Raw genomic sequence first — 27,515 nt, 5'->3', positions numbered from 1 at the left:
ATGATGATGATTTATTACTTATACTCCACATATCTGGCCGGGCCTCCGCAGCCACTCTGGGCAGCTCCCAACTGAATATTAAAAACACGATCAAACAATTAAAAACTTCCCTAAACAGGGCTGCCTTCAGATGTCTTCTAAAAGTCAGATAGTTGTTTATTTCCCTGACATCTGATGGGAGGGCGTTCCACAGGGTGGGTGCCACCACCAAGAAGGCCCTCTGCCTGGTACCCTGTAACCTCACTTTTTGCAGTGAAGGAACTGCCAGAAGGTTCTCGGAGCTGGACCTCAGTGGCAAGAGAGGGTGTCTAGCAATGGAGGCTGGCCTATTAAGGAACCTCAGCCTGTCCTCACCTGCTCCCTTCTTATCTACATCTAGTCCTGAGGGTAGCAAGGTCTGTCAGCTTCCTCTTCCTTCTTGCTCCCTGTAGAACTCTGCACTCCGCAGGAAGGAAGAGGAGGACAAAACTAGTTTAAGTTGGCTGTATCTCTCATTGATCCTGGCTCCACCTATAGTTCGCCTCCCTACCTTCTGCCTCACCTCTCTCAGTGGTGTAGAATGGGGGAGCCAGAGGATCGGTGGCCCCGGGTGCAAAATTCTGGGAAGGGTGCAACCAGGTGTCCCACATCAGGCCAAACTCCTACCACCTTCCGGAGCCATAGGGAGGACTGGGCCTTTGGTGCCTCTTCTTCGTGGTCAGTGAAGAAATGCCCCTGGTCAAATCAGGAGGTGGCAGAGTTGCCAAGCTGAGAAGGCGCACCACCAGCAGCAGTGGCAGCACCAGCTGCCATGTGCCTCGCATGCATCTCCTCCCCAGCTGCCCAATCCACTAGGATTGAGCACCTGCAACCCACGCTACACCACTGGTCTTCTCCCAAAGGGCATCAGCCACCACTGAGGAAAGGTGGACCTAGGAACCTTTAGACCAGACAAAGGCCCCCCAAGGTGTTTACTAGTGCCATCCAACTTCACAGGTCAAGAGAATTCAGGGCTGTTGTGTGAGTGTCCTAGCTGAAATACCTCTTAGCTCCATTCTCTATTAATCCAATGGCTCAGGGTTCCAAAGCTGAATTCTCATGACACCCAACGCTGAGCTCCTGACCAGAGATGGTTTTAAGGGAATGCAACTGGAGAGGCCACTTGAGGCACCATGCTGCAGGGAACACCACAACAATGCTGTAGAACAGAGCACATATCATAGTATCGTACCTACGGGACCACCTCTCCTGGTATGTCCCACAGAGGAACTTACGATCTTCAAACAAAAACATCTTGGAGGTCCCGGGCCACAGGGAGGTTAGGCTGGCCTCAACCAGAGCCAGGGCTTTTTCGGCTGTGGCTCCGATCTGGTGGAATGCTCTGTCACAAGAGACTAGGGCCCTGCGGGACTTGACATCTTTCCACAGGGCCTGCAAGACAGAGCTGTTCCACCAAGCCTTTGGCCAGGGCACAGCCTGACTCCTTCCTTTGGCAATCTTCACAGATTGCCCAATGGTTGCCAATGGTTGCCATCAATTTGATTTGAATTAATTTTATAATGAAATGATTTTAGAATGTTGTATTATTATATTGTTGTTAGCCGCCCTGAGCTCAGCTTCGGCTGGGGAGGGTGGGATATAAATAAAAATTTATTATTATTATGATGATGATGATGATGATGATGCTGAGCAACAGCAAACAGAGCTCAATGGAGTGGACTCCAGCAGTCTCTGGAGGCAGAGACAGAATACAAAGTCAGGTCCCGTTCCAAGGTTGTGCAAACAGCAATCCACATGGTCAGACAGTCCAGAGGTCAGGGAACCCAATGGTCAAGGGCCATGATGAGCAGGAAGCCCAAGATAGGGCCACAAACTACTAAGCGTTGTTTGCATCATCTGCCTGCTGCTGGAAACTCTGCTTAAGAAGGCGGAAGCCAGTTGGTTCTCATGATCTCCTCCTCTGTGTCCTCAAAGGCTGATCAGCTGGAGGTGGAATCACTCTGTCTTCTTCCCTTTCAGGCAGGTGAAGCTGACTCCTGTCCCATGACAGCACGAGATGAAAGGCGTCATCCAATTTTAACGTCTCACTGGATGCGGCTGAAATTTGAGAGCCCAAAGTCAGCCACTGTCTTGAACTTTCCATTGTGGAAATTCCCTGACCATCAGACCCTCAAGGAAGTCAGGCTGTAATGTCAGGAGCTCGCCTGCCATTGTTGAAAATGCACCAGGAAGCAACTTGACAAGATTTCATCCCTTTCCACCACAGAAAGTGAAGCTGTTCAAACTGACTGCCTCCCTGCACTAGTAATGCATAATTATTCAGTAATAATGACTGCCTACTTTAAATACAGCAACATTCACAGTTGGAAAGGAGGACTCTTTCAATTGCTGTCATCCAGAGTCGGGAAACTCAGCCAGGCAAACCTTAACAACTTCAATTTTAAGCCAACACACAGCCAACGGAGGGAAGATCCCACAGAACAAACTACACAATCATTGCCTCCTTTCTCTTTGGAAAAACTGCACAAGCATCTCTTGCATTCCACTGTCCAAGCAATGCAGTATTTTTTTCCTTCGCCCAAGAGGCAGGTATTATATCCCTTTTGGAGGAGGAGTTAACAGGCTGTCAATAGGCACCCAGGATTGCAGTTGCAAGACTTGGGCTGTGAAATATACACAGATTGTATATACAAGAGTGGATTTCATGCTCTTTATGCAGCTCATAGTGGTGAGGAGGAATGGAAGTTCCCCCAGAATGTCCCCCAGAATTAGCCCCACGTGATTGGCTAATTCCGGGATTCTCCTGTAGGCCAATCAGGTTGCAGCATTCTGGATCCTATTGTTCTAGGACCAATCAGACTGCTGCATTCTGAAGCCTATTGTTCTAGGACCAATCAGACTGCTGCATTCTGAAGCCTATTGTTCTAGGACCAATCAGACTGCTGCATTCTGAAGCCTATTGTTCTAGGATCAATCAGACTGCTGCCTTTTGGATCCTATTCAACTCAGTACATAACACCCTGGGAGAAAAGAGCCCCAGCCAAACTGCCCACAAGGTAGATACGGCTTTGCAACACAAACATTTCAGTCTCCGTTTCAAGGGAAATCAAGGCAGTCTGAGTTGCCATGTGACTCTCTGTGCAAACGCCCCACTTGCTTCCTAAGTGCTTGTTTCAATCCGAGATGGAGATGAGCTTGGGGAATCAAAGCAAAGCCAAGAAGGTGATTTGATTCTTTTTAATTGTAGTTGTCTCCCCCCTCCTCCCCACTGCCAGCATTCTCAGTGATGTTGGAGTTCTTCCTCCCATTATACAGGATCCATCCGCACTGGGTTCATAATGGTCTCTCCTAACGCTTACTGCTCCCCATATGAATCATTTGAGAGCATCGTTTGATGGATGCAGAATTGTTTGAGGCTGTGTAGCCATAGCTGTACAACAGAAATTCTGCTAGTGGGGATTCCTATTCACTCTGCAGCCAGCAGTTATTCTTCCTGTAACAAGATAAAAAGCACACATATTCGTCTGACTGGCTCCTGACCTTTGCAGCATTCCCTGATGTTGTGTTTTGTGTCTCATCTTCCCTGTCATCCGTGGGTCCCTCAGCCCACTCTACATACTTAGTTTGCCGTTGCACTTATTAGTGTTACTGGTGTTCTAGATTATGGGGGGAGGGACACTCCGTAAACCCTAGATATTAATAAATGGTAGGATTTTGGTTATGGGAGAAGGGAGAAATAAAAGCTGCAGAGGAATTCCTGAGATAGCCTTAATGCAAAATGACCTGGCCAAGCTAGGGCCATTGAGGAACCATACAGGGCCACTGAGAGCCATTGGCAATGCAAAAGAACTGTCCTCCCGGCTTGACCCGAGGTGTGAACAGAGTCTGGGGGTTTGGAAGGTTTCCAGGGTAGCTGGGTTTAAGGTGACAGGAAAAGAGAGCTTTATAGCAAGGTGTTCTGGGAAGAAGACGAAAGAGTGGTACACCTGATGGCGTACAGGTAAAACAGGGATTTGTTTGTTCTTTGAAAAGGTCCCTATATGGTCTCAAGCAAAGTGCATGATGCTGGCACTCTAAACTCACTGATGTGTTGTTTTCTCTAGGTTTTCAGCAAGGTAAAGCCGATCCATGCTTATTTGTCAAGAGGAAGGGCAGAGGAAACTGTATTGCTTATTTTATGTTGATTATATTCTTTTATTTTAGAAGGATGTCAAGATGTACAATAGCGCCCTAGCTCAACTGAAGGAGCACTTTGACATGAAAGATATTGGTGAGGTAACCAACTACCTATCTCTGGAAATAGAGAGAGACCAAGATGGTAATATTTTAGTACACCAGTCACAGAAAATTGCTGATGTGTTAAGCAAACTAAACCTGATGGATGCTAACCCTGTAGACACACCAATGACAACAGGTTCTCAGGTAGATGATGCTGAAGAAGCATTTTCTGACCCTACACTGTACAGAAGTGTGCTAGGCAAACTAAACTTCATTGCCAGATGTTCAAGACCTGACATTGCAGTTAGCACTAATTTGCTAAGCAGACATGTCAACAATCCTACTGTTAGGGATTGGAAAGCTCTGAAACACATAGCACGCTATTTGAAAGGCACTATGCACTACAGACTGAGATTTAACAATCAGAAGTCTGGTGGTCTTGAGATATTTGCTGATGCGAGTTTTGGAAGTGACACTACAGACAGGAAAAGCACGTCTGGAGTTTGCTACATGTACAGCCAGGGTCTATTTGATTGGTCGTGCAAGAAGCAAACAACAGATAGCTTAAGTACTTGTGAAGCTGAACTGAATGCACTGTCTTACTCACTTGTGGATTGTGAATGGTTGTTACAATTGTGTAAAGACATGAGAATTCCTGTAAAGTGTCCAATCCAGGTTTATCAGGACAACAAAGCATGTTTGGCTTTGCTGAATTCAGAAGGTTGTAAGCAAAGCACGAAGCACTTGCAATTGAAGCTGCAACATGCTAGAGAATGCGTTCAGAAAGGACTTGTAACGGTGTCCTACATGCCAGGTAATGAAATTCCTGCTGATTTATTGTCGAAGGTTGTTCCGAAGGATCAACACTGTACCTATGTACAGAAACTGGGTTTGTACTGATATTGTACTGGCACACTGCCCGGTGGTGTTCACAGAAAGGGGGAGGATGTTAGTTTCTGTGTGTTGCCACGGTGCAGTGCTCTTGGAGTCACAGGATTCTGTTTACATTCCTGGGATTCCAGACTGTTGGAAGTCTCACTGAAGACAGGAGACGGATGTGATGTTACTGGTTTCCCGTTCCTTTGTTTTAGTTGCTCTCTGCTTTCACAGAGAGAGGATGTATTTTTCTGTCTGCATAGCTAGAAAATAAAGCACAGCGATGTAGCCATAAATCTCATCACTTCCGCGTGCTGCTTTGATTCTCTGCTGAAAGGGAATATGCCTGGAGCCTCAACAAAGGCTCAGGTCGTTAATCACGTTGGAGGGTGACTCCGAAAGATGAGCTTCATCAGCTCGGTCGAATGGAGATTCCAACAGGATCCATCTTAGACAGCCTGGTCGGGAGAGATGACTTAGAATCCAGGGCTACATTGCTGTGGGGGCCGAGCCCCTCTTGAAATGAGCATGCTGCAAGATCATGACTTCCTCCATGCAGACTAAAGGTGTAAATAGGTGAATAAACCATATTTCCTAAAGCTACGACAGGCTCCACCATGTCTGAATTCTCCAAAGTAAAGCAGACCCTGGTTGAGGGCCTGGGACCCCCTTGGACTTTGCTATTGCTCAGCAGAGAGTGGGGGTGGCACCCAACTTTTGTAACACTACTATTATTAATTAACTGCCCTTCACCCAAAGGTCCCAGGATGTCAGGGACCATGCTGAGGAGAGCTGCACTGAGTGTGCTGGTCCCGTGGGTTACCCGAGAGGCGAGGTCCAAGTCCAGTCTGTGGTCAAAGGCGCAACGTGGAGGCAGTCCGTAGTAGCTGAAGCTGGGGGCAGGTCAGAGAGTCGGGTGAAGTCAGGAACAGGCTTGCAGGCAGGGAGCCTGGGTGGGTCAGGAGCTCTGGCAGAAAAGCAAGACAGGGTTCAGGCAGGAACTAGCAACCAACAATGTTGCTCCTGCAACTTGGGACTGGGGCTGGCCAGCTTTTATCTGCCCTGAGGCATAGGGCCGCCCCGATCCTCTGGTGACTCGCCTCTCCTGGCCTGGAGACAAGCACTCCTCCTGCGGGAACTTAGTTCCCTCCGCCTCTCTGCCCTGAGCCTCTGCAGCTCAGGAGAGGCTGGAGGGTTACCGGACCCAGAGGCAACCTCAGCTTCCTCTGACAGGGCTGAGAGTGGAGCACCTGTATAGATTTGGGACAGTGGTTTGCAGAGGGGCATAGTTCAGAAGGCAGAAGCTGGGTAATACTGGACGGGGAACAGCTAGGAGAAGAAACACTAGAAGAGAGAGGGTTAGCAGATTCACAGTCTCTGGACAGCATTCACACACACACCCTTCTCCAAAGTCACGGAGAGCTCAGAAAGTGGCAGAAGAGAAAGCACAGAGGGTACATGCTCAGATTACAAGACGTAGAAGTGACGTAGATTAATTGGGACAGAAGGGGGTGGGATCCTTAACTGGGAGTACCGCCATTTCTAGGAGATGGGTTCTTTGTTCTCTTGCAGTGATTATTAAAGTTTCTAACTGGTAAGAAGACCCCTTTTCCTTTGTTTTGCTTATCTACTGCCACGGGTGAAGAAGCCAATTCCCTGAAGCCTGACACAGACTGGGTTACAGAATTAAAACACAATACATGATTCAGCTTTTCCCAGTCTGGTGCCCTCCTGCTGTTTTGGACTACAACTCCCAACAGCCTCAGCTAGCAAGGTCAATGGTCAGGGATGGTGGTGTTTGTAGTCCACCATCAGCAGCGTCTGGAGAGTCCCTGGCTGGAGAATGCTGAGGTCCAGATTGGGTCTCCATGATAGACAATGCAAAAAGCATGCCACATTCCAGCATTACTAATGTAAACAGCAGTTCTAAACACAGTTCAGGGTATACTCCTCATTAGGGAAGAGAGAGAAATTTGGTTCTGTTGATATTTTAATGCTAGTCTATAATAGCCACACTTTCCCAAACAATACATGAACCATTAAAAGAAAGGCATATTCAAAATTCACCCTTCTCCGAATTTTGTGATGGACTTCTCCAATGCCCCCAAAGTGTTTATTAGAAGAAAATAAAACACACCGCGAGTGGCTTGCCGATCAGAAGGTCGGCGGTTCGAATCCCCATGACGGGGTGAGCTCCCATTGTTCGGTCCCAGCTCCTGCCAACCTAGCAGTTCGAAAGCATGGCAAAGTGCAAGTAGATAAATAGGTACCACTCCAGCGGGAAGGTAAACAGCATTTCCGTGTGCTGCTCTGGTTTGCCAGAAGCAGCTTAGTCATACCGGCCACATGACCTGGAAGCTGTCTGTGGACAAACGCCAGCTCCCTTGGCCAGTAAAGCAAGATGAGCACCGCAACCCCAGAGTCGTCCGCGACTGGACTTAACGGTCAGGGGTCCCTTTACCTTTACCTTTAAAATACAGATATTCTTGACAATAATGTACAAAACTGCATTGTATTCAGGAGAATCGCATAAATAGATGTGTATATTGGGAGAAATACCCATTCCAATGTTGTTGCGTATATGATTGATGCAGAAACTTAAAAGTGGGAAAAAATGAGAACTGGGCAAACTCAAAACTGACAGATTTGCTCATCCCTACACTGGGACAGTGTAAGGACAGTGTAAGGACAGTGTGGGACAGTGTAATGGAAGTGAGAGCTGGACCATAAAGAGGGCTGATCGCCGAAGAATTGATGCTTTTGAGTTATGGTGCTGGAGGAGACTCTTGAGAGTCCCATGGACTGCAAGAAGATCCAACCTATCCATTCTGAAGGAAATCAGCCCTGAGTGCTCACTGGAAGGACAGATCCTGAAGCTGAGGGTCCAATACTTTGGCCACCTCATGAGAAGAGAAGACTCCCTGGAAAAGACCCTGATGCTGGGAAAGATGGAGGGCACAAGGAGAAGGGGACGACAGAGGACGAGATGGTTGGACAGTGTTCTCGAAGCTACCAGCATGAGTTTGATCAAACTGCAGGAGGCAGTGGAAGACAGGAGTGCCTGGCGTGCTCTGGTCCATGGGTCACGAAGAGTCGGACACGACTAAACGACTAAAGAACAACAACACTGGGACATGGTGGGACTTGCTTCTGAGTAAACATGCACAGGATTGCAGTGGCCATGCTTAATCCTCTGCTCCCATACTTGGGAGCAAACGTCACTGAGTAGGATTAGGCACTTGATCTGATTCTCCCCTCCAGCTGGAGTTATCAAGGGCACCTACTGACAAACGTCTCTGGCAATGGACACGGTTTCCCTCCCCTGCCGTTGCCTGCACAACGCCTGCCTTCTAAAAAGGGCTTATTTTGCTTTAATTGTTTTGAATTCTTCCCAGAATGTGCACATCACCATAGGCTGGATGTCACTCATGAAGCTCCTGAAAACAACAAGGGGAAATGTGGAGGCTGAGATTAAAGCGACTTCCTTCCCCAGCAGATAAAATAGAAATAAAAAATTCTGTAAATTCAGAAAACGTTTTCTTACTTTCAAAAAATAATAAATGTACAAGTTTGCCCTCACCACCTGGAAGCAAGCCACCCCTCTCCCGGCCTGCAGGTATCTCCCACCTGGTTGCACATCCACCGCATAAAGTGGGGAAAGGTTCTCCAGTTCATTGCAATGAACCCTTGCTTTGTTCTTGGCAGAGAGCTCTCCAGGTGGCGCTGTGGTCTAAACCACTGAGCCTCTTAGGCTTGCCGATCGGAAGGTCGGCAGTTCGAATCCCCACGACGATGGTGTGAGCTCCCTTTGCTCTGTCCCAGCTCCTGCCAACCTAGCAGTTTGAAAGCACACCAGTGCAAGTAGATGAATAGGTACCGCTCCGACGGGAAGGTAAACGCCGTTTCCGTGCGTTCTGGTTTTCGTCATGGTGTCCCGTTGCACCAGAAGCTGTTTAGTCATGGTGGTCACATGACCTGGAAAGCTGTCTGCACACAAACAACAGCTCCCTCGGCCTGAAAGCGAGATGAGCACTGCAACCCCATACTTGCCTTTGACTGGACTTAACCATCCAGGGGCCCTTTTACCTTTCTTCAACTGGGTGCAGGTCAGTCAGGTGTAATTGCTCCCTGTTCACATCTCTTACTAAACCTGCTCCACGAAGTGAGAAGGTCTTTCCAACAGAAATCAGGTCCCGCTTGCAGGTTTCCTGAAGGCATCTGGTTTGGCCACTGTGACGTTAACATATGAGAGTGCTGGAGGTGAAATAGTTAAACAAGTTACCCAATCAGAACCCAGGGGGTGGAGTCAGAGGGATTATAATACCAGCTCTGGGAGGGGCAAAGGGGGGAGTTTGTTGGGAGTTGGGTGGTTGGTGGAAGTGGGAGGGAATTGGGAGACAGTCTGTGGGGAGGTTGAGTGAGTGTAGCGAAATAAGCTGAGTCAGGAATAGTAGGGGCTAGGAAGACAAGTAAATATCTGAGAGGTGGTTTAGTGAGTGAGAGCAGATAGCGGAAGTTATAGGTCTGGATAGGCACCCCATGGGACGCGGGTGGCACTGTGGGTTAAACCACAGAGCCTAGGGCTTGCTGATCAGAAGGTCGGCGGTTCGAATCCCCGCAACAGGGTGAGCTCCCATTGCTTGGTCCCAGCTCCTGCCAAGCTAGCCGTTCAAAGCACGTCAAAGTGCAAGTAGATAAATAGGTACCGCTCCAGTGGGAAGGTAAACGGCGTTTCTGTGCGCTGCTCTGGTTCACCAGAAGCGGCTTAGTCATGCTGGCCACATGACCCGAAAGCTGTACGCTGGCTCCCTCGGCCAATAAAGCGAGATGAACGCCGCAACGCCAGAGTCGGTCACGACTGGACCTAATGGTCAGGGGTCCCTTTACCTTTAGGCACCCCATGAATGTAATTGACCGATACCGTTTATGAAACCACATGCTTGTTAAACTGCAATAAATAAACAGAAGTTAAGTTCCAATTTAACCCTGACTGGACTCAGTATTGTACCAGATAGGGCCTGGGTGGTGGCAGCGAGAAATAAAGTGGTGGCACAGGGATCAATAGACGGCGAACCATCCGGGGACCCTGTGTCCACCCTGAAAACAGGATGCTGGACTAGGTGGGCCATTGGCCTGATCCAGCCAATGATCTCCTTATATTGCCATGTCCCTTCCATGATGCATCTGGATCTTTAATTAAAATTTAAGTGCTGCTTTGTTGCCTGAAACTACTGCTGGCCCAACTCAGCCAATAGGGATTGTGAGCTCAGGGTCAGCGAGATCCACTTCCCAAGTATCTTGAGCAAGTTGTCAATCTCTAAGCTAGATGCTTATGACAATGTGTTTGTTTAAACACTGAAACCATTCAAAGTACAAACACTTAAAAGCTGAAACTCCATGGCTGTGATGGGATAGCTGTCATTGGACTACAATACCTATCAAACCCATCAATTGGTGATGCTGGCAGGGGATTGTGGGTGTTGCAGTCCAACAACATGTGAAGGTTCCCCATCCCGGCTCTGTGGGAAGAAAGCAGCAGCAGCAACAGAACAAAATCATTATCTCTCCCTGAACTGTCTTCAAATCAATTTACACAGATTAGCACTCTATTTGGGGCACTGCCCGGACACTGAGGTCCAGCGCCAAGGGCCTTCTGGCAGTTCCCTCACTGCGAGAAGCAAAGCTACAGGGAACCAGGCAGACGGCCTTCTCGGTAGTGGTGCCCTCCCTGTGGAACGCCCTCCCATCAGATGTCCAAGAGATAAACAACTACCTGACATTTAGAAGACAGCCCTGTTTAGGTAAGTTTTTAATGTGTGACATTTTAATGTATTTTTAGTCTTTGTTGGAAGCCACCGAGAGTGGCTGGGGAAACCCAGCCAGATGGGCAGGGTACAAATAAATAATAATAATAATAATAATAATAATAATAATAATAATAGTAATAATTTCTGTCCACAAGTGCTGCTAAGGAACCACCATTCAACTCTACAGTGGATGAATTAACGACATTCATCAGATTCAGATTTGACTTTGAGTATGCATTTCAGCTCTACAAAGCCTTAAAATTTCAAATGTACCCTGAAAAACCCAAAGTTGAGTATATATAAACAGAATATTAATGTTCCAACTTCAGGGGTGCGGGGGAATGTTAAGAAGATTAAAAGCTTCCTTTTGATCAATTGGGTCCGAATAACAATTCAGCTTCTTTAGAAAGCAGGTCAACAGTGCTGAGGAGCAAGTTCACCACAATCTTAAGAAGTTCATTAGTCCTTGAAAAGTCTGTAAGAAGAAGCAATATTACCAGCCAACTCACCCTCTGGCGGTATCACTCCTGGTGAGGGGGAAATTGGTGCGGGGGGAGGGATCTGAGATAAAAGGAAACAAAAATAGAGGAGATGAATTTCAAATGAGGAGAGGCAGCGCTAGGAGAATTGAAGAGACCAAAAGCACAGCCGCTGAGCCGTTGTTCGCTCGCAGCAAAGGTGTCTGGGCCGCATACATGAAAGAGAAATGCAGTGATTAATATTGGTGGCTGCTCAGAGGTTGTGTGGGAAATGATCTTTGGAGAGAGGCTTGAGTGGTGTTCAGTGGAGGGCCTCTGCACAAACAAGCGATAAAAGAATAGCCTTATTTTGGTTCTCAATATGGTTCTCAGGGAGATGAGAGGGGAGATGAAGAGTTGTGCCTAGCAACAAGGGGACAAAATCAATTCAATTCGCACTTAACTTATCCAATTCGAACTTTCTGAAAAACAGGATGCAACCCGAAACACAGCTGTCCTTTGAAAGCCCCGCTACTCTAGATTTTGCCCTTCTAGCCAAGTGGTGTGTACAAAATGCATAAGGTAAAGGTAAAGGGACCCCGACCATTAGGTCCAGTCGTGACCAACTCTCAGGTTGCAGTGCTCATCTCGCTTTATTGGCCGAGGGAGCCGGCGTACAGCTTCCAGTTCATGTGGCCAGCATGACTAAGCCGCTTCTGGCGAACCAGAGCAGCGCACAGAAATGTCGTTTACCTTCCCACTGTAGCAGTACCTATTTATCTACTTGCACTTTGACGTGCTTTCGAACTGCTAGGTTGACAGGAGCAGGGACCGAGCAACGGGAGCTCACCCCATCGCAGGGATTCGAACCGCCGACCTTCTGATCGGCAAGTCCTAGGTTCTGTGTTTTAACCCACAGCACCACATTAGGGTAAAATGAATGCATAGTACACTAATGGGGGGGGGGAACATATGAAATGCATTATAAAGAGGAAAATTGCTTTGCAAAATTGCGTTTAAAATGGGTATATTTGGAGAAATTCACACAAGAATGCCAATGAATTTTCATGAGGACTTAGAAAGGGAGGAATCACAAACTGATGTGGAAATGCTGAGAACTGAACTTCCTAACTAGAAAACTGAGAAACTGAAATGGATTTACTCTTCCATCACTAGAAGAAGAAGAGTTTGGATTTGATATCCCGCTTTATCACTACCCAAAAGAGTCTCAAAGCGGCTAACATTCTCCTTTCCCTTCCTCCCCCACAACAAACACTCTGTGAGGTGAGTGAGACTGAGAGACTTCAGAGAAGTGTGACTAGCCCAAGGTCACCCAGCAGCTGCATGTGGAGGAGCGGAGATGTGAACATGGTTCACCAGATTACGAGTCAACCACACTTAACCACTACACCACACTGGCTACTAGATCAATCTGCAGCCAAGGGTCCATCGGATGTGCGTCAGCAGATAACAATCCTCATGAAAATTTATCAGCATTTTAGTAAACGTATCTCCCAATAAACAGTCTGATATACACATATTTGTAAACAATTTCCCTTAAGATGATGCAATTTGCCTCCAAAAATAACAGATTGACAAATCAAATTACAGGAATTGGTGGAGACAGCTCAATTGACTAGCAAACTCAGAGGAAACTCAAAGCAAAAAATTGCGGAAAAATGGGATGGTTATAGAAGATATGTTCAAAAATACAATAATAGTTTTGACTCCATGCTAGCATTCAAGTGATAAAGGAACTAAAAGGAGGTGGAGAACAATTAAGGATTTATTATGTTTTCAGAATGTATTGGGAAATTTATATAGAAAGGTTTATTGTTTTGTGTACATTCGACTGTAAGATAAAATATATGCAAAGGGATTTGACAGGAAGTCAAAGTTGAAGAAAAGATTTTGTAAGATAAAAGGGGGGGAAATTACTTTCATTATTATCATTTTGTGTGTGTGTGTGTGTGTGTGTGTGTGTGTGTACATATGTGTGTTTTTGAATGGAATGTTTGGGAGGAAATAAGACGGTAAACAAACTAAATATTGACGTATGTAATTTTTATTTCTTAATTATATTTAGTGGTAGTATGGTTGTATTGTTTTTTGTAACATAAAATCATTCAATAAAAATAATTAAAAAAAAACGATGATGCAATTTGCATGTTATTCTCACTGCACTTATACATGTCTCTATACATTCAGAGCAGGGAAATGGCTTACCTTAATGCTCCTACAACAGAGATGGGTGACATGTTTATCCTCCGAAAGTTGTTGGATTCTGAACCCCACCATCCGGGGGGGCTGATGGGAGTTCAGGGTCAACAACATCTGGAGAGTCACAGGTTCCCCGTCCTTGCCCTATAATGCCTGAAGATAGGGGGTGAAATCCCCAAAAAGGATGTTACTTTTTTTCTGTATGCCACAACAGCTGCGAGAATATTATTAGTGAGGAATTGGAAGAAACAAGATTTACCAACTATCGAAGAATGGTAGATGAAGATGATGGACTATATGGAACTTGCCGAACTGACTGGGAGACTCCGAGACCAGAGAGAAGAGCGGGTGGAAGAAGACTGGAAGACGTTTAAAGAATATTTGAAAAAATATGTTAATATTTAAATCTTAGAATAGTTTTGGAAGTGGATATAGGCTGTAGGGTTAGAAGTAGAAGATAGTGTATTTTAAAATAGTATTATTTGTATGTAATAAAATGTGAAGATTGTTATGGTTAAAGTAAGCATGATAAAAAAAATGGTTAGAAATTATGATATATGTAAACTGGTAAAGATGAGGTAAAATGAAAATCAGATAGGGGGGACTTGGGGAAGCCCACCTAACAATGTTTAGTAAAAATAAGGATAAGACAAGAATTTGTTTGTATTGTTTGTTTTTCTGTTTGTGTTTTTTAGTTGTGTTATAAAATGAATAAAAAAATTGGGGGGGGGGGGTATAATGCCTGAAGATGACTATACAGCCGTCTCTTCAGGATTGACCTACCTACCGAATAGCTCAGTTGGTTAGAACATGGTGCAGATCACACCACGGTTGCAGGTTTGATCCCCGTATGGTACAGCTGCATATTCCTGCATTGCAGGGAGGGGGTTGAACTAGATCACTCTCGGGTCCCTTCCAATTCTATGATTTTATGACTCAGGGAAAAGCTGATTCTTCTGATTTCTTCCTATTTGCAATGGAAACTGACCATGCAGAGCATTGATTGGCTGAGTCCAATCAATGTCACAAGCTGACTTCCTCCCCAGAGCAGCTATTCTACTTTTGCAAAGTTTGACGGTGGGCTTTCTGTTGTTGCTGTTGTTTAAGCACAAACCAGTAAATAAATAAGGTGCCACACCAATTTTCAAGATAACAAATAGTCGTGCTATGTGGGGTGGTTGTTTATATATATAAAAAGGCAGACATGCTCTCTGAAGCATGGTGGGGAAGGGGAAGACAGGCTACTAAATCAGCATTCGATTTTCTGGCCAGCGCATCTGTCAGCACAAAGGAAGCTGGGCTCAAGCCACTGGTTTTAAGGGACACAGTCTAAAGCAGGCCACATTTTAGACTTGAAGAATCTGAAATAAAATCCCTTTGAATAAAAGGGGCGATAAGTAGTCACGGTGGTGTTTGTTTGTTTGTTTGTTTGTTTGTTTGTTTTAATTTTGGGCAGTTTGTCACAAATTAATTATAGAAAATGATGTGCTCCGTTATTGTCCACCTGGGATGTCTAGATACAGAGAGAGTAGCCTCTGAGCCTCAACATTTACAAGTAGCACTCAGTATTGAAAAGTGATTTATAAACATAATGTCAGAGGGAAAACTCTTTATATATACAGTACTGCTTTGTTGTGCCACCATAATTCTACATTACACCAAACTGCCCTTGCTGCACACTGAAGGGCAGTGGAAATGAAAAGCTATATCACATTTTTCTGGCACTAGCCATATCTTATATCACACAGATGTGACATCAGGACTGTGCGCCATTACATTACACCATGCAAGTCCACCCCACGCAGTTAAAAGAAGAAGAAGCTAAAAGAAGAAGACCCTAAAGCATTTATAGTCTTTCCGCCCCACAAGCGTGCAAATAAAACACATAAATGTTGCAATCCTAAGCACACTTTCCTGGGAGTAAGCAGAGCCATTGAACTCCATGGGACTTACTCCCAAAATAATAGACATAATATTGTGCTGCATAGACGCTTCTTAAGAGTCTCAGTGATGTTATGAGGCTACACATAGGCTGGAAGGAAGGTCCAGTTCAATATCTATAACAAAATCCTGCCTCAGCCCTCCTAATTTTGGACATAGACCCTACCCTGTACTCCAGCAAACTAGTAGGCTTCTTACTGACCACAGCACGATTAGCGATAGCTCAGTAATGGAAGAACCAGACTGTAATACCCCTGAACATATGGGAAAATAATATCTGGGGAAATAGCAATGTCTGAGTGTCTCACCAAACACAGGAGGGCAATTAAAGGCACAATGACTAGAGACACCTTCCAAGAAACGTGGACCCCTTTCTTGAAGCATGCTAATGACCAAAAACAAGACCTCCTTATACTAACTGCTCAATATTCTCAGTGGAGGGGCTACGTCAAGTTATATGTTTGAATGTTGAATGCATAAGTGTATGTCTAGAGACCATGGATAAAACAAACACCATTAGATGCAATGCTGGATAAGTGTTTAATGGTTATTATATTTGTATTTGTTGAAAAACCAATAAAACTTGTTAAAAGAGGGAGAGAAGGTAGTGATTATTCACATGATATACACATTACTAATTATTATCATCATTGATTGTTGCTAGCAGTTGCCACAATCGCTGTTATGCCACCCATAAAGGATAGATGTGCCACTAAACAGCTGCCACCATTTCTCTCAGCTGCAAGGGATGACAAAAGGCCCATCCATGCAATGATAAGAACAGTGACCACAGCAATGGCAGAAGCCATGATGGTCTGGGGGAAGACCAGGGAGAAAGGAACAGGTACCTTGACACTGTTGGGTGTGGAGCTACGGTGTTTATCCAGAGACCCAGATTCTGCTCTCCACTGAAGGCAGCTTCTGATGTCACGTGACACGTGTTTTGAAATACACGTCAGAATTTATTTCGTTGCAGAGGCAGAGAGTGACGACAGAAGGCAATGAAATGAACATGTTGAACAGGAAGGATAAGTGATCATGCCAGGTAGTGTTCTGTTGTTGTTTAGTTGTTTAGTCGTGTCCGACTCTTTGTGATCCCATGGACCAGAGCACACCAGGCACTCCTGTCTTCCACTGCCTCCCGCAGTTTGGTCAAACTCATGTTTGTAGCTTCAAGAACACTGTCCAACCATCTCGTCCTCTGTCGTCCCCTTCTCCTTGTGCCCTCCATCTTTCCCAACATCAGGGTCTTTTCCAGGGAGTCTTCTCTTCTCATGAAGTGGCCAAAGTATTGGAGCCTCAGCTGCAGGATCTGTCCTTCCAGTGAGCACTCAGGGCTGATTTCTTTTATAATGACTAGGTTTGATCTTCTTGCATTCCATGGGACTCTCAAGAGTCTCCTCCAGCACCGTAATTCAAAAGCATCAATTCTTCGGCAATCAGCCTTCTTTATGGTCCAGCTCTCACTTCCATACATCACTACTGGGGAAACCATGGCTTTAAAACCATGGTAGTGATCTATAGATGCATCATTTTAAGGTGGTCCACAACTTCTCTCATATTCTTTACAGCTTCTCTGACCTTCACTACAAGCTTCTGTTCATCTGGACTTGCCTGCAGTCATATCTAATGCAGGTAAGAAATGCTGCTAGTGCTATTACTATGAATGCCTGTTAAGTCCATCCAACTAACAGTGAGGTTACTTTAAGGCACTCATACGCCTTGTTTTTGTATTATGGTGCTGGAGGAGACTCTTGAGAGTCCCATGGACTGCAAGAAGATCAAACCTCTCCATTCTGAAGGAAATCAGCCCAGAGTGCTCACTGGAAGGACAGATCCTGAAGCTGAGGCTCCAATACTTTGGCCACCTCATGAGAAGAGAAGACTCCCTGGAAAAGACCCTGATGCTGGGAAAGATGGAGGGCACAAGGAGAAGGGGACAACAGAGGACGAGATGGTTGGACAGTGTTCTCGAAGCTAACATGAGTTTCACCAAGCTGTGGGAGGCAGTGGAAGACAGGAGTGCCTGGCGTGCTCTGGTCCATGGGGTCACGAAGAGTTGGACATGACTAAACAACAACAACACCACTCCTTCTGGGGGTTAATGTGCCCAGTCTGACAGCTTTCCATTCTGTTAACACAGACACCATTTCTCTCCATCAGAGTGCAGGAAAATAGTCTTTCTGGAGCGGAGGGTACAGTCAGTCTTTCAAACTTCAAGACAAATACCGGGCAGAGGACAAGTTCAGTAACGAATTGACCTTACAGAGTGAAGCACAACACGTTGGTTAACATTTTGATGGGCTGCAAATTAAAAGCCAAAGGGAGAGGAGAAAAGCCGCAATTACTGGAAGGGCATAATGTGAAGCTCGGAGGGGATGTGAAGTCAGCTGCAGAAAGCGTGGCCATTGTAATTAAAGCCAGCCAGCCAAAAACTGGTGCCGGCAACACGGTGGCGTCAGTAAATCTCAGGTGCCTCCAGTGCAGTCAACAGCATTAGCACAGATGTCACAACCAAACAGCAGCACAAAACAAAGGCCACCTGCTCATTTCATCTTGGCTGCTAACAGATGCTCATAAGCACTGGTGGCACAAATTGACCTCCTTACCAGTCTGAGATCTTAGAAAGATACCTGCCAGTCGAGTATTAGCATACTTCAGTGGAGATTGGTGGAACCTAGACATGGTGGGGTGCCTAGGAATTCACATAGGTGGAGCCTAGGAGGTTTCAATCCTATTTTCACTTGCTTCATAGGACTGCATTAGGAACCACACCCAAGTATTAAAGGTTAAGGGACCCCTGACCATTAGGTCCAGTCGTGGCTGACTCTGGGGTTGCGGCGCTCATCTTGCTTTACTGGCCGAGGGAGCCGGCGTACAGCTTCCCGGTCATGTGGCCAGCATGACTAAGCCGCTTCTGGCGAACCAGAGCAGTGCATGGAAACGCCGTTTACCTTCCCCCGGAGCGGTACCTATTTATCTACTTGCACTTTGACGTGCTTTCGAACTGCTAGGTTGGCAGCAGCAGGGACTGAGCAACGGGAGCTCACCCCGTTGAGGGGATTCGAACCGCCGACCTTCAGATCGGCAAATCCTAGGCTCTGTGGTTTAACCCACAGCACCACCTGTGTCCTAGTATTAGAATCATGGAATTGTGGAGTTGGAAGGGACCCCAAGGGTAATCTAGTCCAACCCCCTGCAATGTAGGAATCTCAGCTAAAGCTTCCATGACAGTTGGCCATCCAACCTCTGCTTAAAATCCTCCAAGGAAGGAGAAGCCACAAGCTCACAAGGAAGACCGTTCAACTGTTAAACAGCTCTTACTGTCGGACTGTTTTCCCAGACGTTTAATTGGAATGTCCTTTCTTGTAACCTGAAGCCATTGGTTCGAGTCCTACCCTCCAGAGCAGGAGAAAACAAGCTTGTTCCCTCTTCCATGTGACAGCCCATGTGATATTTGAAGATGGCTATCATATCTCCTCTGTCTCTTCTTCTCTAGGCTAATCATACCCAGCTCCTTCAACCGTTCCTCATAAGGCTTGGCTTCTAGACCCTTGATCATCTTAGTTGCCCTCCTCTGCACCTGTGCCAGCTTGTCAACACCCTTCCTAAATTGTGGTGCCCAGAATTGGACATAGTATTCTAGGTGTGGTCTGACCAAGGCAGAATAGAGTGGTACTATTACTTTCCTTGACCTGGACACTAGATTTCTGTTGATGAAACCTAGAATAGCATTAGCCTTTTTTTGCTGCTGCATCACACTGTTGACTCATGTTAAGCTTGTGCTTCACCAAGATCCTTTTCACATGTACTGCTAGTAAGCCAAGTGTCCCCCATCTTATATTTGTGCATCTGGTTCTCCCTGCCTAAGTGGAGATCTTGACATTTGTCCCTATCGAAATTCATTTTGTTAGCTTGGGCTTACACATGGTTCTACACAGACTTAGATTTTTGTTCAGTGGCACTTACACTTGCCTATAAAAGAGAGAAACCACCAACCACTGAGTGATTGGTTGTGATGCTTGTTTCCCTGTTCAATTAAGGGAGATCAATGTGACTTACTCTCAGGTAAGCGGACAGAGGACTGCAGGCAGCATACATCCTTCACCAAAATAAAATTATAGCAATTACTTGTTCAAAAACTAGTTCAAATATATGTTGGAAGTGTAAGGAAAAGGAGGGGACATTTTATCATATGTGGTGGGATTGTAAGGTAATTAAAAATTTTTGAGAAATGATATACAACGAATTGAAGAAAATGTTCTATTTAACATTTGTTAAAAAACCCGAGGCATTTTTGTTGGGGATTGTAGGGAAAGACCTGCCAAAAAAGTTGAAAAACATCTTCATGTATGCGACAACGGCCACGAGAGTTCTGGTAGCACAAGGATGGAAGACTGAAGAAACCTCAACTAAAGAATCATGGCAAGAAAAATTGATGGACTATGCAGAACTGGCAAAACTGACAGATAGACTACGGGACAAGGATAACTGTGACTTTAAGGATGAATGGGAACCCTTTACAAAGTATCTGAAGACGCAACAAAGCGAACTGGACTCCTTGGCAGGTTTTGAATAAACATTCACAAACTTTTTATTGATAATAATCAGCTAAATAGTTTGAGGATCTATACAACTTTGTAACATGCAGAAAACAGCAGTCTCAGAGAAACCAAAGACTGGAACTGAGGGAAGTCGGGGGTGGGGTGGGGGGGTGGGGGGTGGGCTTTGTGTGGGAGGGGGGAGGGAGGGAAAATGGGGGGGAACAAGGATGATATGTTTTTGGATAATATGTCTTGTTTTAATTTTGAATAAAATAAAAATAAAAAAAAATATTGCAATTACTGCAATGTCATGCAGTGAGCTTCATGGGTGAGTGGGGATTTGAACCTTGGTTTTTCAGATCGTAGACCAACACTCTAACCATTACACTACACCAGCTTGTGTCATAGAATCATAGAATCATAGAGTTGGAAGAGACCACAAGGGCCATCGAGTCCAACCCCCTGCCAAGCAGGAAACACCATCAGAGCACTCCTGACATATGGTTGTCAAGCCTCTGCTTAAAGACCTCCAAAGAAGGAGACTCCACCACACTCTTTGGCAGCAAATTCCACTGTCGAACAGCTCTTACTGTCAGGAAGTTCTTCCTAATGTTTAGGTGGAATCTTCTTTCTTGTAGTTTGGATCCATTGCTCCGTGTCCGCTTCTCTGGAGCAGCAGAAAACAACCTTTCTCCCTCCTCTATGTGACATCCTTTTATATATTTGAACATGGCTATCATATCACCCCTTAACCTCCTCTTCTCCAGGCTAAACATGCCCAGCTCCCTTAGCCGTTCCTCATAAGGCATCGTTTCCAGGCCTTTGACCATTTTGGTTGCCCTCCTCTGGACACGTTCCAGTTTGTCAGTGTCCTTCTTGAACTGTGGTGCCCAGAACTGGACACAGTACTCCAGGTGAGGTCTGACCAGAGCAGAATACAGTGGCACTATTACTTCCCTTGATCTAGATGCTATACTCCTATTGATGCAGCCCAGAATTGCATTGGCTTTTTTAGCTGCCGCGTCACACTGTTGGCTCATGTCAAGTTTGTGGTCAACCAAGACTCCTAGATCCTTTTCACATGTACTGCTCTCAAGCCAGGTGTCACCCATCTTGTATTTGTGCCTCTCATTTTTTTGCCCAAGTGCTGAGTCATGATTAGGATTACTGCTGTTGTATGCTATCCCACCTCTAACTCTCCACCCAGGTGTGGGGCCAAGCTTAGGACAGGCTAAGCAGAGAAGATGGACAGAAACCTCTAAGTCAGCCTTTCTCAACCTTGGGTCCCCAGATGTTTTGGGACTACAACTCCCATCATCCCTGACCACTGGTCCTGTGAGCTAGGGATCATGGGAGTTGTAGGCCAAAAACAACTGGGGACCCAAGGTTGAGAACCACTGCTCTAAGTCATTGGCAATGCATTGGTATTATTGTATGTGACAAACAGGAGGTTTTGTGTGTTCAGATCCTTTGCAGGGCTATGCCTCACTTTGCCAGAAAAGGCACCTGAATATACCCTGTCGGATGCTGCTGTGTATATGAGAGGAGTGTCTGTATATGCGTTGTTGTTTTTAAATGTACCGTATTTTTTGCTCTATAAGACTCACTTTTGTCCTCCTAAAAATTAAGGGGAAATGTGTGTGCATCTTATGGAGCAAATGCAGGCTGCGCAGCTATCCCAGAAGCCAGAACAGCAGGAGGGATTGCTGCTTTCACTGCGCAGCGATCCCTCTTGCTGTTCTGGCTTCTGAGATTCAGATATTTTTTTTCCCTTGTTTTTCTCCTCCAAAAACTAGGTGTGTCTTATGGTCTGGTGCGTCTTATAGAGTGAAAAATACGGGTGCGCCTTATGGTCTGGTGCGTCTTATAGAGCGAAAAATACAGTACTTTGAAACTGGGATACTGCTTTCACCACACAGGATTCCCCCCCCCCCCCCTTAGGCCGGTAGTGTTCAGTCTGTGTTCCTCCAACAAGATGTTCTGCATGTAACTAAGATGCAGAGCAGAGCATCCAGGGCCGGTCCACTCATGAGGCAAGGTGAGTCAATTGCCTCAGGTGGCAGAATCCACAAGGGCAGCAGATTCAGCCTCCAAGGAATAAATCACCCACTACTGCTCAACAGCTGCCCCCTCCAAGTCACCTCTACAGTGGACTCTCAGCAAATAGGCGGCACTGTTCGTCTCCTCCCACCCTTGTTCCATACGTAGATCTTTATTTCCTCCTTGTTCCTGATGTAGATCTCCATTCGCCCCTTCTTCTCTGACTGTGTGGGAGCGCATGCCATTTTGTGGTTCACTTCAGGTGCCAAAATGTCTTGGGCCAGCCCTGCCAAAACCAGATGTTGGTCACAAGCTATGGATTATAAATATTAGCATCATTGATGCTGAACCATCATCTATTATGTTACCTGCTGCTGAGGGTGGCTGACTTTGGACATTTCTGAACTAATTTTCTAGAGTGTTCAGCAAGCCCATTCAGATCAAGGGCACGGAAGGTCTCCTGTTCGGAACCAGCTTAAAGTTTTGTATAGATTTTACTGTAACCTGCTTAAAATAGCTGTCAATGGGTCACCTCCACCCACAGTGACCTGTGTGGGAAGCACTCTGCAGAACAAGCACATTGTCTTCCGGTGCCCAAAAATGTCAAAATGCCATCTCAGAGACAGTTGCAGGCATTCGTGCATGACTCACCCTTCCAAATTTTTCCTGAAGTGTTTATTTTGGAGCTGCGTAACAAGCAGCTGTGTGTCACAAGGGCACACAAGCACTTTTGAGCCGACAGTTTTAGCAGCTAAGAGAAAGGCCTTGTTAATAGAACAGAAAGTCCTCTCACTCAAGCATCCCAGGGCAAGATGGCAAGGGAAGGAAATCTACCAGAATGCTGCAGCGAGGCTCCTCACGGGGTCTCTGCCATGGGAGCATATTCACCCAGTTCTTTTCTTGCTGCACTGGCTCCCGGTGGAGTACAGGGTCAGATTTAAGGTGCTGGTTTTGACCTTTAAAGCCCTTCACGGCCTAGGACCCTCGTACCTACGGGACTGCCTCTCCCGGTATGCCCCACGGAGAGCCTCAAGGTCCATAAATAGCAACACCCTAGTGGTCCTGGTCCCTAAGGAAGTTAGATTAGCTTCAACCAGAGCCAGGGCCTTTTCAACACTGGCTCCGGCCTGGTGGAACGCTCTGTCTCATGAGACCAGGGCCCTGCAGGATCTGATTTCTTTCCACAGGGCCTGTAAGACAGAGTTGTTCCACCTGGCCTTTGGCTTGGAGCCAATTTGATTCCCTCCCCCTCTTTCTTTTTTCTTTTTCCTTTCTCCTCCTGTGATGAGGCTGCATTTTAATATTTTAATGTTTCCATATTTTAATTGTTGTATTTTAATCTTGTTTTTAAGTTGTATTCATTCAACTTGTTTTTATTATTGCTTGTTAGCCGCCCTGAGCCCGGCCTTGGCCGGGGAGGGCGGGGTATAAATAAAAATTATTATTATTATTATTATTATTATTATTATTACCAGAACTTGGACATGCAGTTAACTACAGTGAACTGCAGAACTATGGTTGGTTGCGTGTCAAGGTCCCCGAGACACCCCCAATAAAACACAAGTAACACATTATTTTAGTTTAAGGTTTTTGGCATAATTTTGGCCACAACTTTATTAAAATTACAAGCAATGTGAGTGGTCGCTTAGGCATTGGTTGCGACTATCTGACCCCGCACAGGGACAGACTGATATTCGCACGCCCGCAAAGTCAGAAAGGGAAAACATTTTGGGGAGAGACACGGGACTGGGAACCATGCCCTCACCTCTCCCCAAATGCTCCCAGGGGCTCTTGTGTGTCCCTAGCCCCTTGACAGGGGTTCGGACAAAAGAATGACGAGCCCCTGGGTTCCTTTAATGGAAAACCCTTGCAGCAGCAGCAGCATTTTTGGAAGGGCAGGCACAGCCAATCCATACCTCTCCACCAACCAATTCCCAAACCAATGCCTAACTGCAACCTTACAAGTTGTGACGATTTGCCACGCAGTAGGCAAAAACCAAATGGCTCCAGCCAATCAGCCAAATGGACAAAATTCCTACCGGGCCCCTGCCGCAAAAGCAGACGACCCCATGACAGGCATAGCAAGGTCAAGCGAACAACCTGAAAATACGGAGGGAGGTCGGGTGATCCGATGCGCGCAGTGAAAAGAGGAAGCTCAACGCTGCGCGTAGGGAATATAAAAGCTATATTTATATTTATCACATGTGGTGGAACTGTAAGGTAATGAAAGTATTCTGGGAAATGATATATAATGAACTAAAAAAATTGTTTAAAATAATCTTTGTTTAAAAAAACCCAGAAGCTTTTTTAAAATTAGGAATTGTAGGTGCAGAAGTACTAAAAGAGCAGAAAAGACTGTTTATGTATGGAACAACAGCCGCCAGAATGCCTGTAGCTCAGAGATGGAAAGATGACGAGGTCCCTACCAGGGAGGAATGGCTGACCAAACTGATGGACTATGCTGAGATGGTGAAAATGACCGCGAAAAATCAGAAATCAGGAAGAGCAAAGTTTAAATAAAGAATGGGGAAAATTAATATTGTACTTGGAAGAACACTGTAAACATCTGAACACTTTAACAGGACCTAAATAACACTTGTAATGTAACAGAGACTTTGGATGTAATGGATAATCAGTTAACAGGGTGACTCAAAAAATGCAGCAGAAAAAGATAAATATGGAACCCACGGAAGGGTAGAGGGAAGTCTCTAGAGTTGAAAGAATCTTGTATTCCCCCCCCCATTTGTTTGTGATTTTGAATGTAAATATTAACTGGAAAAACCGAATAGAAAATAATTTAAAAAACAAAAACAAAGTCACCCTGTGAGCTTCATGGCTGAGTGGAGATTTGAACCCTGGTCTCCCAATCCCACACACTGCCCTTGCTCTTAGCTTGACCTATAACTGTACCAGACTCTGGCTGGAACACATAAATGTGTAGATTTCCTCACGTTAAAGTAAGATATGTGGATTCAGCTCATACATTGACCTTCATCAAGCTGGTTTCTTCCAAATGTTTTGGATGACAGTTCCCATCAACCCCAGCCAGCACATTTGTGCCATGCATCATTCACACTTCTGGGAGATGCACAACCTCTTTGGACATTAGGACTGGGCCACAGGTAGCAGTCTGAAGTGAGCCAGGAACCAGGTGCTGTTGGGTCAGCCAGTAAGCCAGGACCATGTGACAAAATGAGCAGCCAGCAATGAATTTTACAGGAACACAGCAGAGTTCAGGAAGACCTTGTTGCTCAAACAAGGCTCAGCTGAAACATGGAAGTTCTCAAATGCCTTCCTCTCCAGAAAGCTCCAGCAGCTGGTCTAGGTGGGTGGAGACAGTTCAAGCCTGAAGGTACTTCACTGAGAAGTCACCATCACCAGCTGGGGCTGGCCCTGCTAGTGGCAGCTTCAGGAGTGCAGGCCAGAAGGTTGTTAACCCCACGACCCCCATGATCATGATCATGATCACCACCCTTTATGTCCACAATTAGGGTTTTAAGAGGGTCACATAATAGTTCTGGACCCAAGATTTTCAGAAACTGTTCTCACAATGTGGCTCCTCATGTATAGCGCTTTCGGCTCGTGTCACTTTGACATTATTATGGCTCCTTTTAGCTTCTCGTTGCACCAAGCGGCCACCCTGGCAGTCGTGTAGTGATGCTTTAGCATCTCACTAATCAGAGGTGACACGCCACATCTTGTCTATTCCGAACAGGCGCTTGCTGTTTTGCGAGGAGCAAGAACTGAAAGGCTGCTGCGTGACTGGCTCCTTGAGGCTGTGCTTTCAAGGAAACCTATATTTTCCTCTCGGGATTCTAAGGAGCTGTGCCACACATGAGTGGCATAAAATATCCAGTACCCATGATGTACGGCCTTAATGTTCTGTAGGTGTTTTGGTGAATAAGCGAGGGTGCAAACTGTGTAGGGATTCATGGTGCAAACTGTGTAGGGATACTCCCAGTGACCCCATATGTGATCACCCTACAGATTTGCAAACAGAGCCGTCTTTCCCATAGGGCTTAGTGGTGCATTGCGCCAGGGCGCCGGTCTCTCAGGGGTGCCCCAGCAAGTAGGGGAGCTGCGCAGCTTTGCCAGTCACCTTCCCTTCCCCTGCACTCCCACCAGCTGCGCCCCGCCAACCATAAGGCTGGCGGGCACGCAGCTTCCCTCCCAAGCCTCTGTGGCGATCTCTCTCCTGCAACGGCATGGAGGAGAGTTGCGCCCCTCCCAATGACTGGCAGTGCGCCACTGTGGCGTTTGTACAGAGCCCCCAGTCGTCTCACGGACTATTGACCCGTACACCACTAATCTGCTGCCACCAACCAGGTCCTCCCTGGTAAGATCACTTCAGTCTCAGTCAGGTTCTCAATTAATAAAGAAGAGTGTATTTTATTTCAGACACAAACAAACTTTTACGGCATTCCAAACATTGTTGCTCTTTACATTCTCAGTCTTATTTTCCCCTCTCTATTTCTTCTACCTCCCCTCACTCAAGAACCCACTGCCCTAACTGTCTCTCTATTACCAACTGCTTCTCCAACTGCCTTTCCCAACCAGCCAACCCACTAAAACCAACCAACTACCCACCAACAACTCCCAACAACAACTAACTCAAACCTCGGGCTAAGCCCTTTTATACACAGGTAGGCTTCGCTCCGGCTTTCCTATTGGTCTATATTTTTAACCCTATCTCTCCCCCCTGTTCAAACATTTTCTAAATGAACGGGCAAACGCCACAGCCGCTATGACCACCCCAACACTATCCGTGGTAATTTGGGGGCGCTGGGCGGATATTTGCACCACGGCGCCGCATCTGCTAAAGACTGTCCTATCTGCAAATCAAATCAAACTGTGTTCTGTTGAGTATGCTTAGAGGCTTCCTTTTGATCAGGAGAGGATGATTGGGATAGCTCAGTCAGTAGAGCACAAGTCTCTTAATCACAGGGTCGTGGCTTCAAGCCCCACATTGGACAGAATATTCCTGCTTTTCAGGGAGCTGGTGCCAGGGACCGGGCAGAGGAGGAATGGTGGAGACCACCTCCCCTGCTTGACCCTTCCAGAGAGGAAGAAGAGGAAGACAGTTTAGAATTACAATAAGGGTTAGAGGGAGGTCGCAGCTCAGATGCAGATGAGGGAAGAAATTGGGAAATAATGTGAGAGGAGGAGGAGGAAGCACCAGGGGGTGACAGCTGATGAACACAGTGTCTTTAGAAAGCATTCCAGACCCCCCCTCCCATAACCCGGTGAGCCTTGAAAGTAGGAGAGCAAAGAGCTCAAAGACAGAGGGCACCTAGCAGCAACCGTAGGAGAGCTGATGAGAATGAGGAATGAGGAAGTGGGAGAGATGGGGGGGGGTGGAGATTCACTCAGGACAATGCCATTATCCAAGAGACTGGGTTTTATAAATACTGAATAAAAAGTGGACGGTAAGA

The 27,515-nt window shown here is 46.1% G+C and overlaps 2 long non-coding RNA genes across 3 annotated transcripts in view; both read right to left on the bottom strand.

The window, feature by feature from the left end:
• The window catches only part of LOC308473679, a 147,246-nt gene that overhangs the window by 106,310 nt on the left and 13,421 nt on the right, over positions 1–27,515 (bottom strand). The window lies entirely within an intron of this gene.
• LOC308473776 lies at positions 3,202–5,136 on the bottom strand. Its single transcript, XR_013984308.1, has 2 exons — positions 4,805–5,136; positions 3,202–3,472 (listed from the first exon to the last, which is right to left on the bottom strand). It is a non-coding gene; the product is annotated as an uncharacterized lncRNA (long non-coding RNA).

Source organism: Podarcis pityusensis (genome assembly GCF_964106645.2).
Source record: "Podarcis pityusensis genome assembly, chromosome: 3".
Classification (NCBI taxonomy): domain Eukaryota; kingdom Metazoa; phylum Chordata; class Lepidosauria; order Squamata; family Lacertidae; genus Podarcis; species Podarcis pityusensis.
This window is presented reverse-complemented; position numbering and strand designations above follow the sequence as displayed.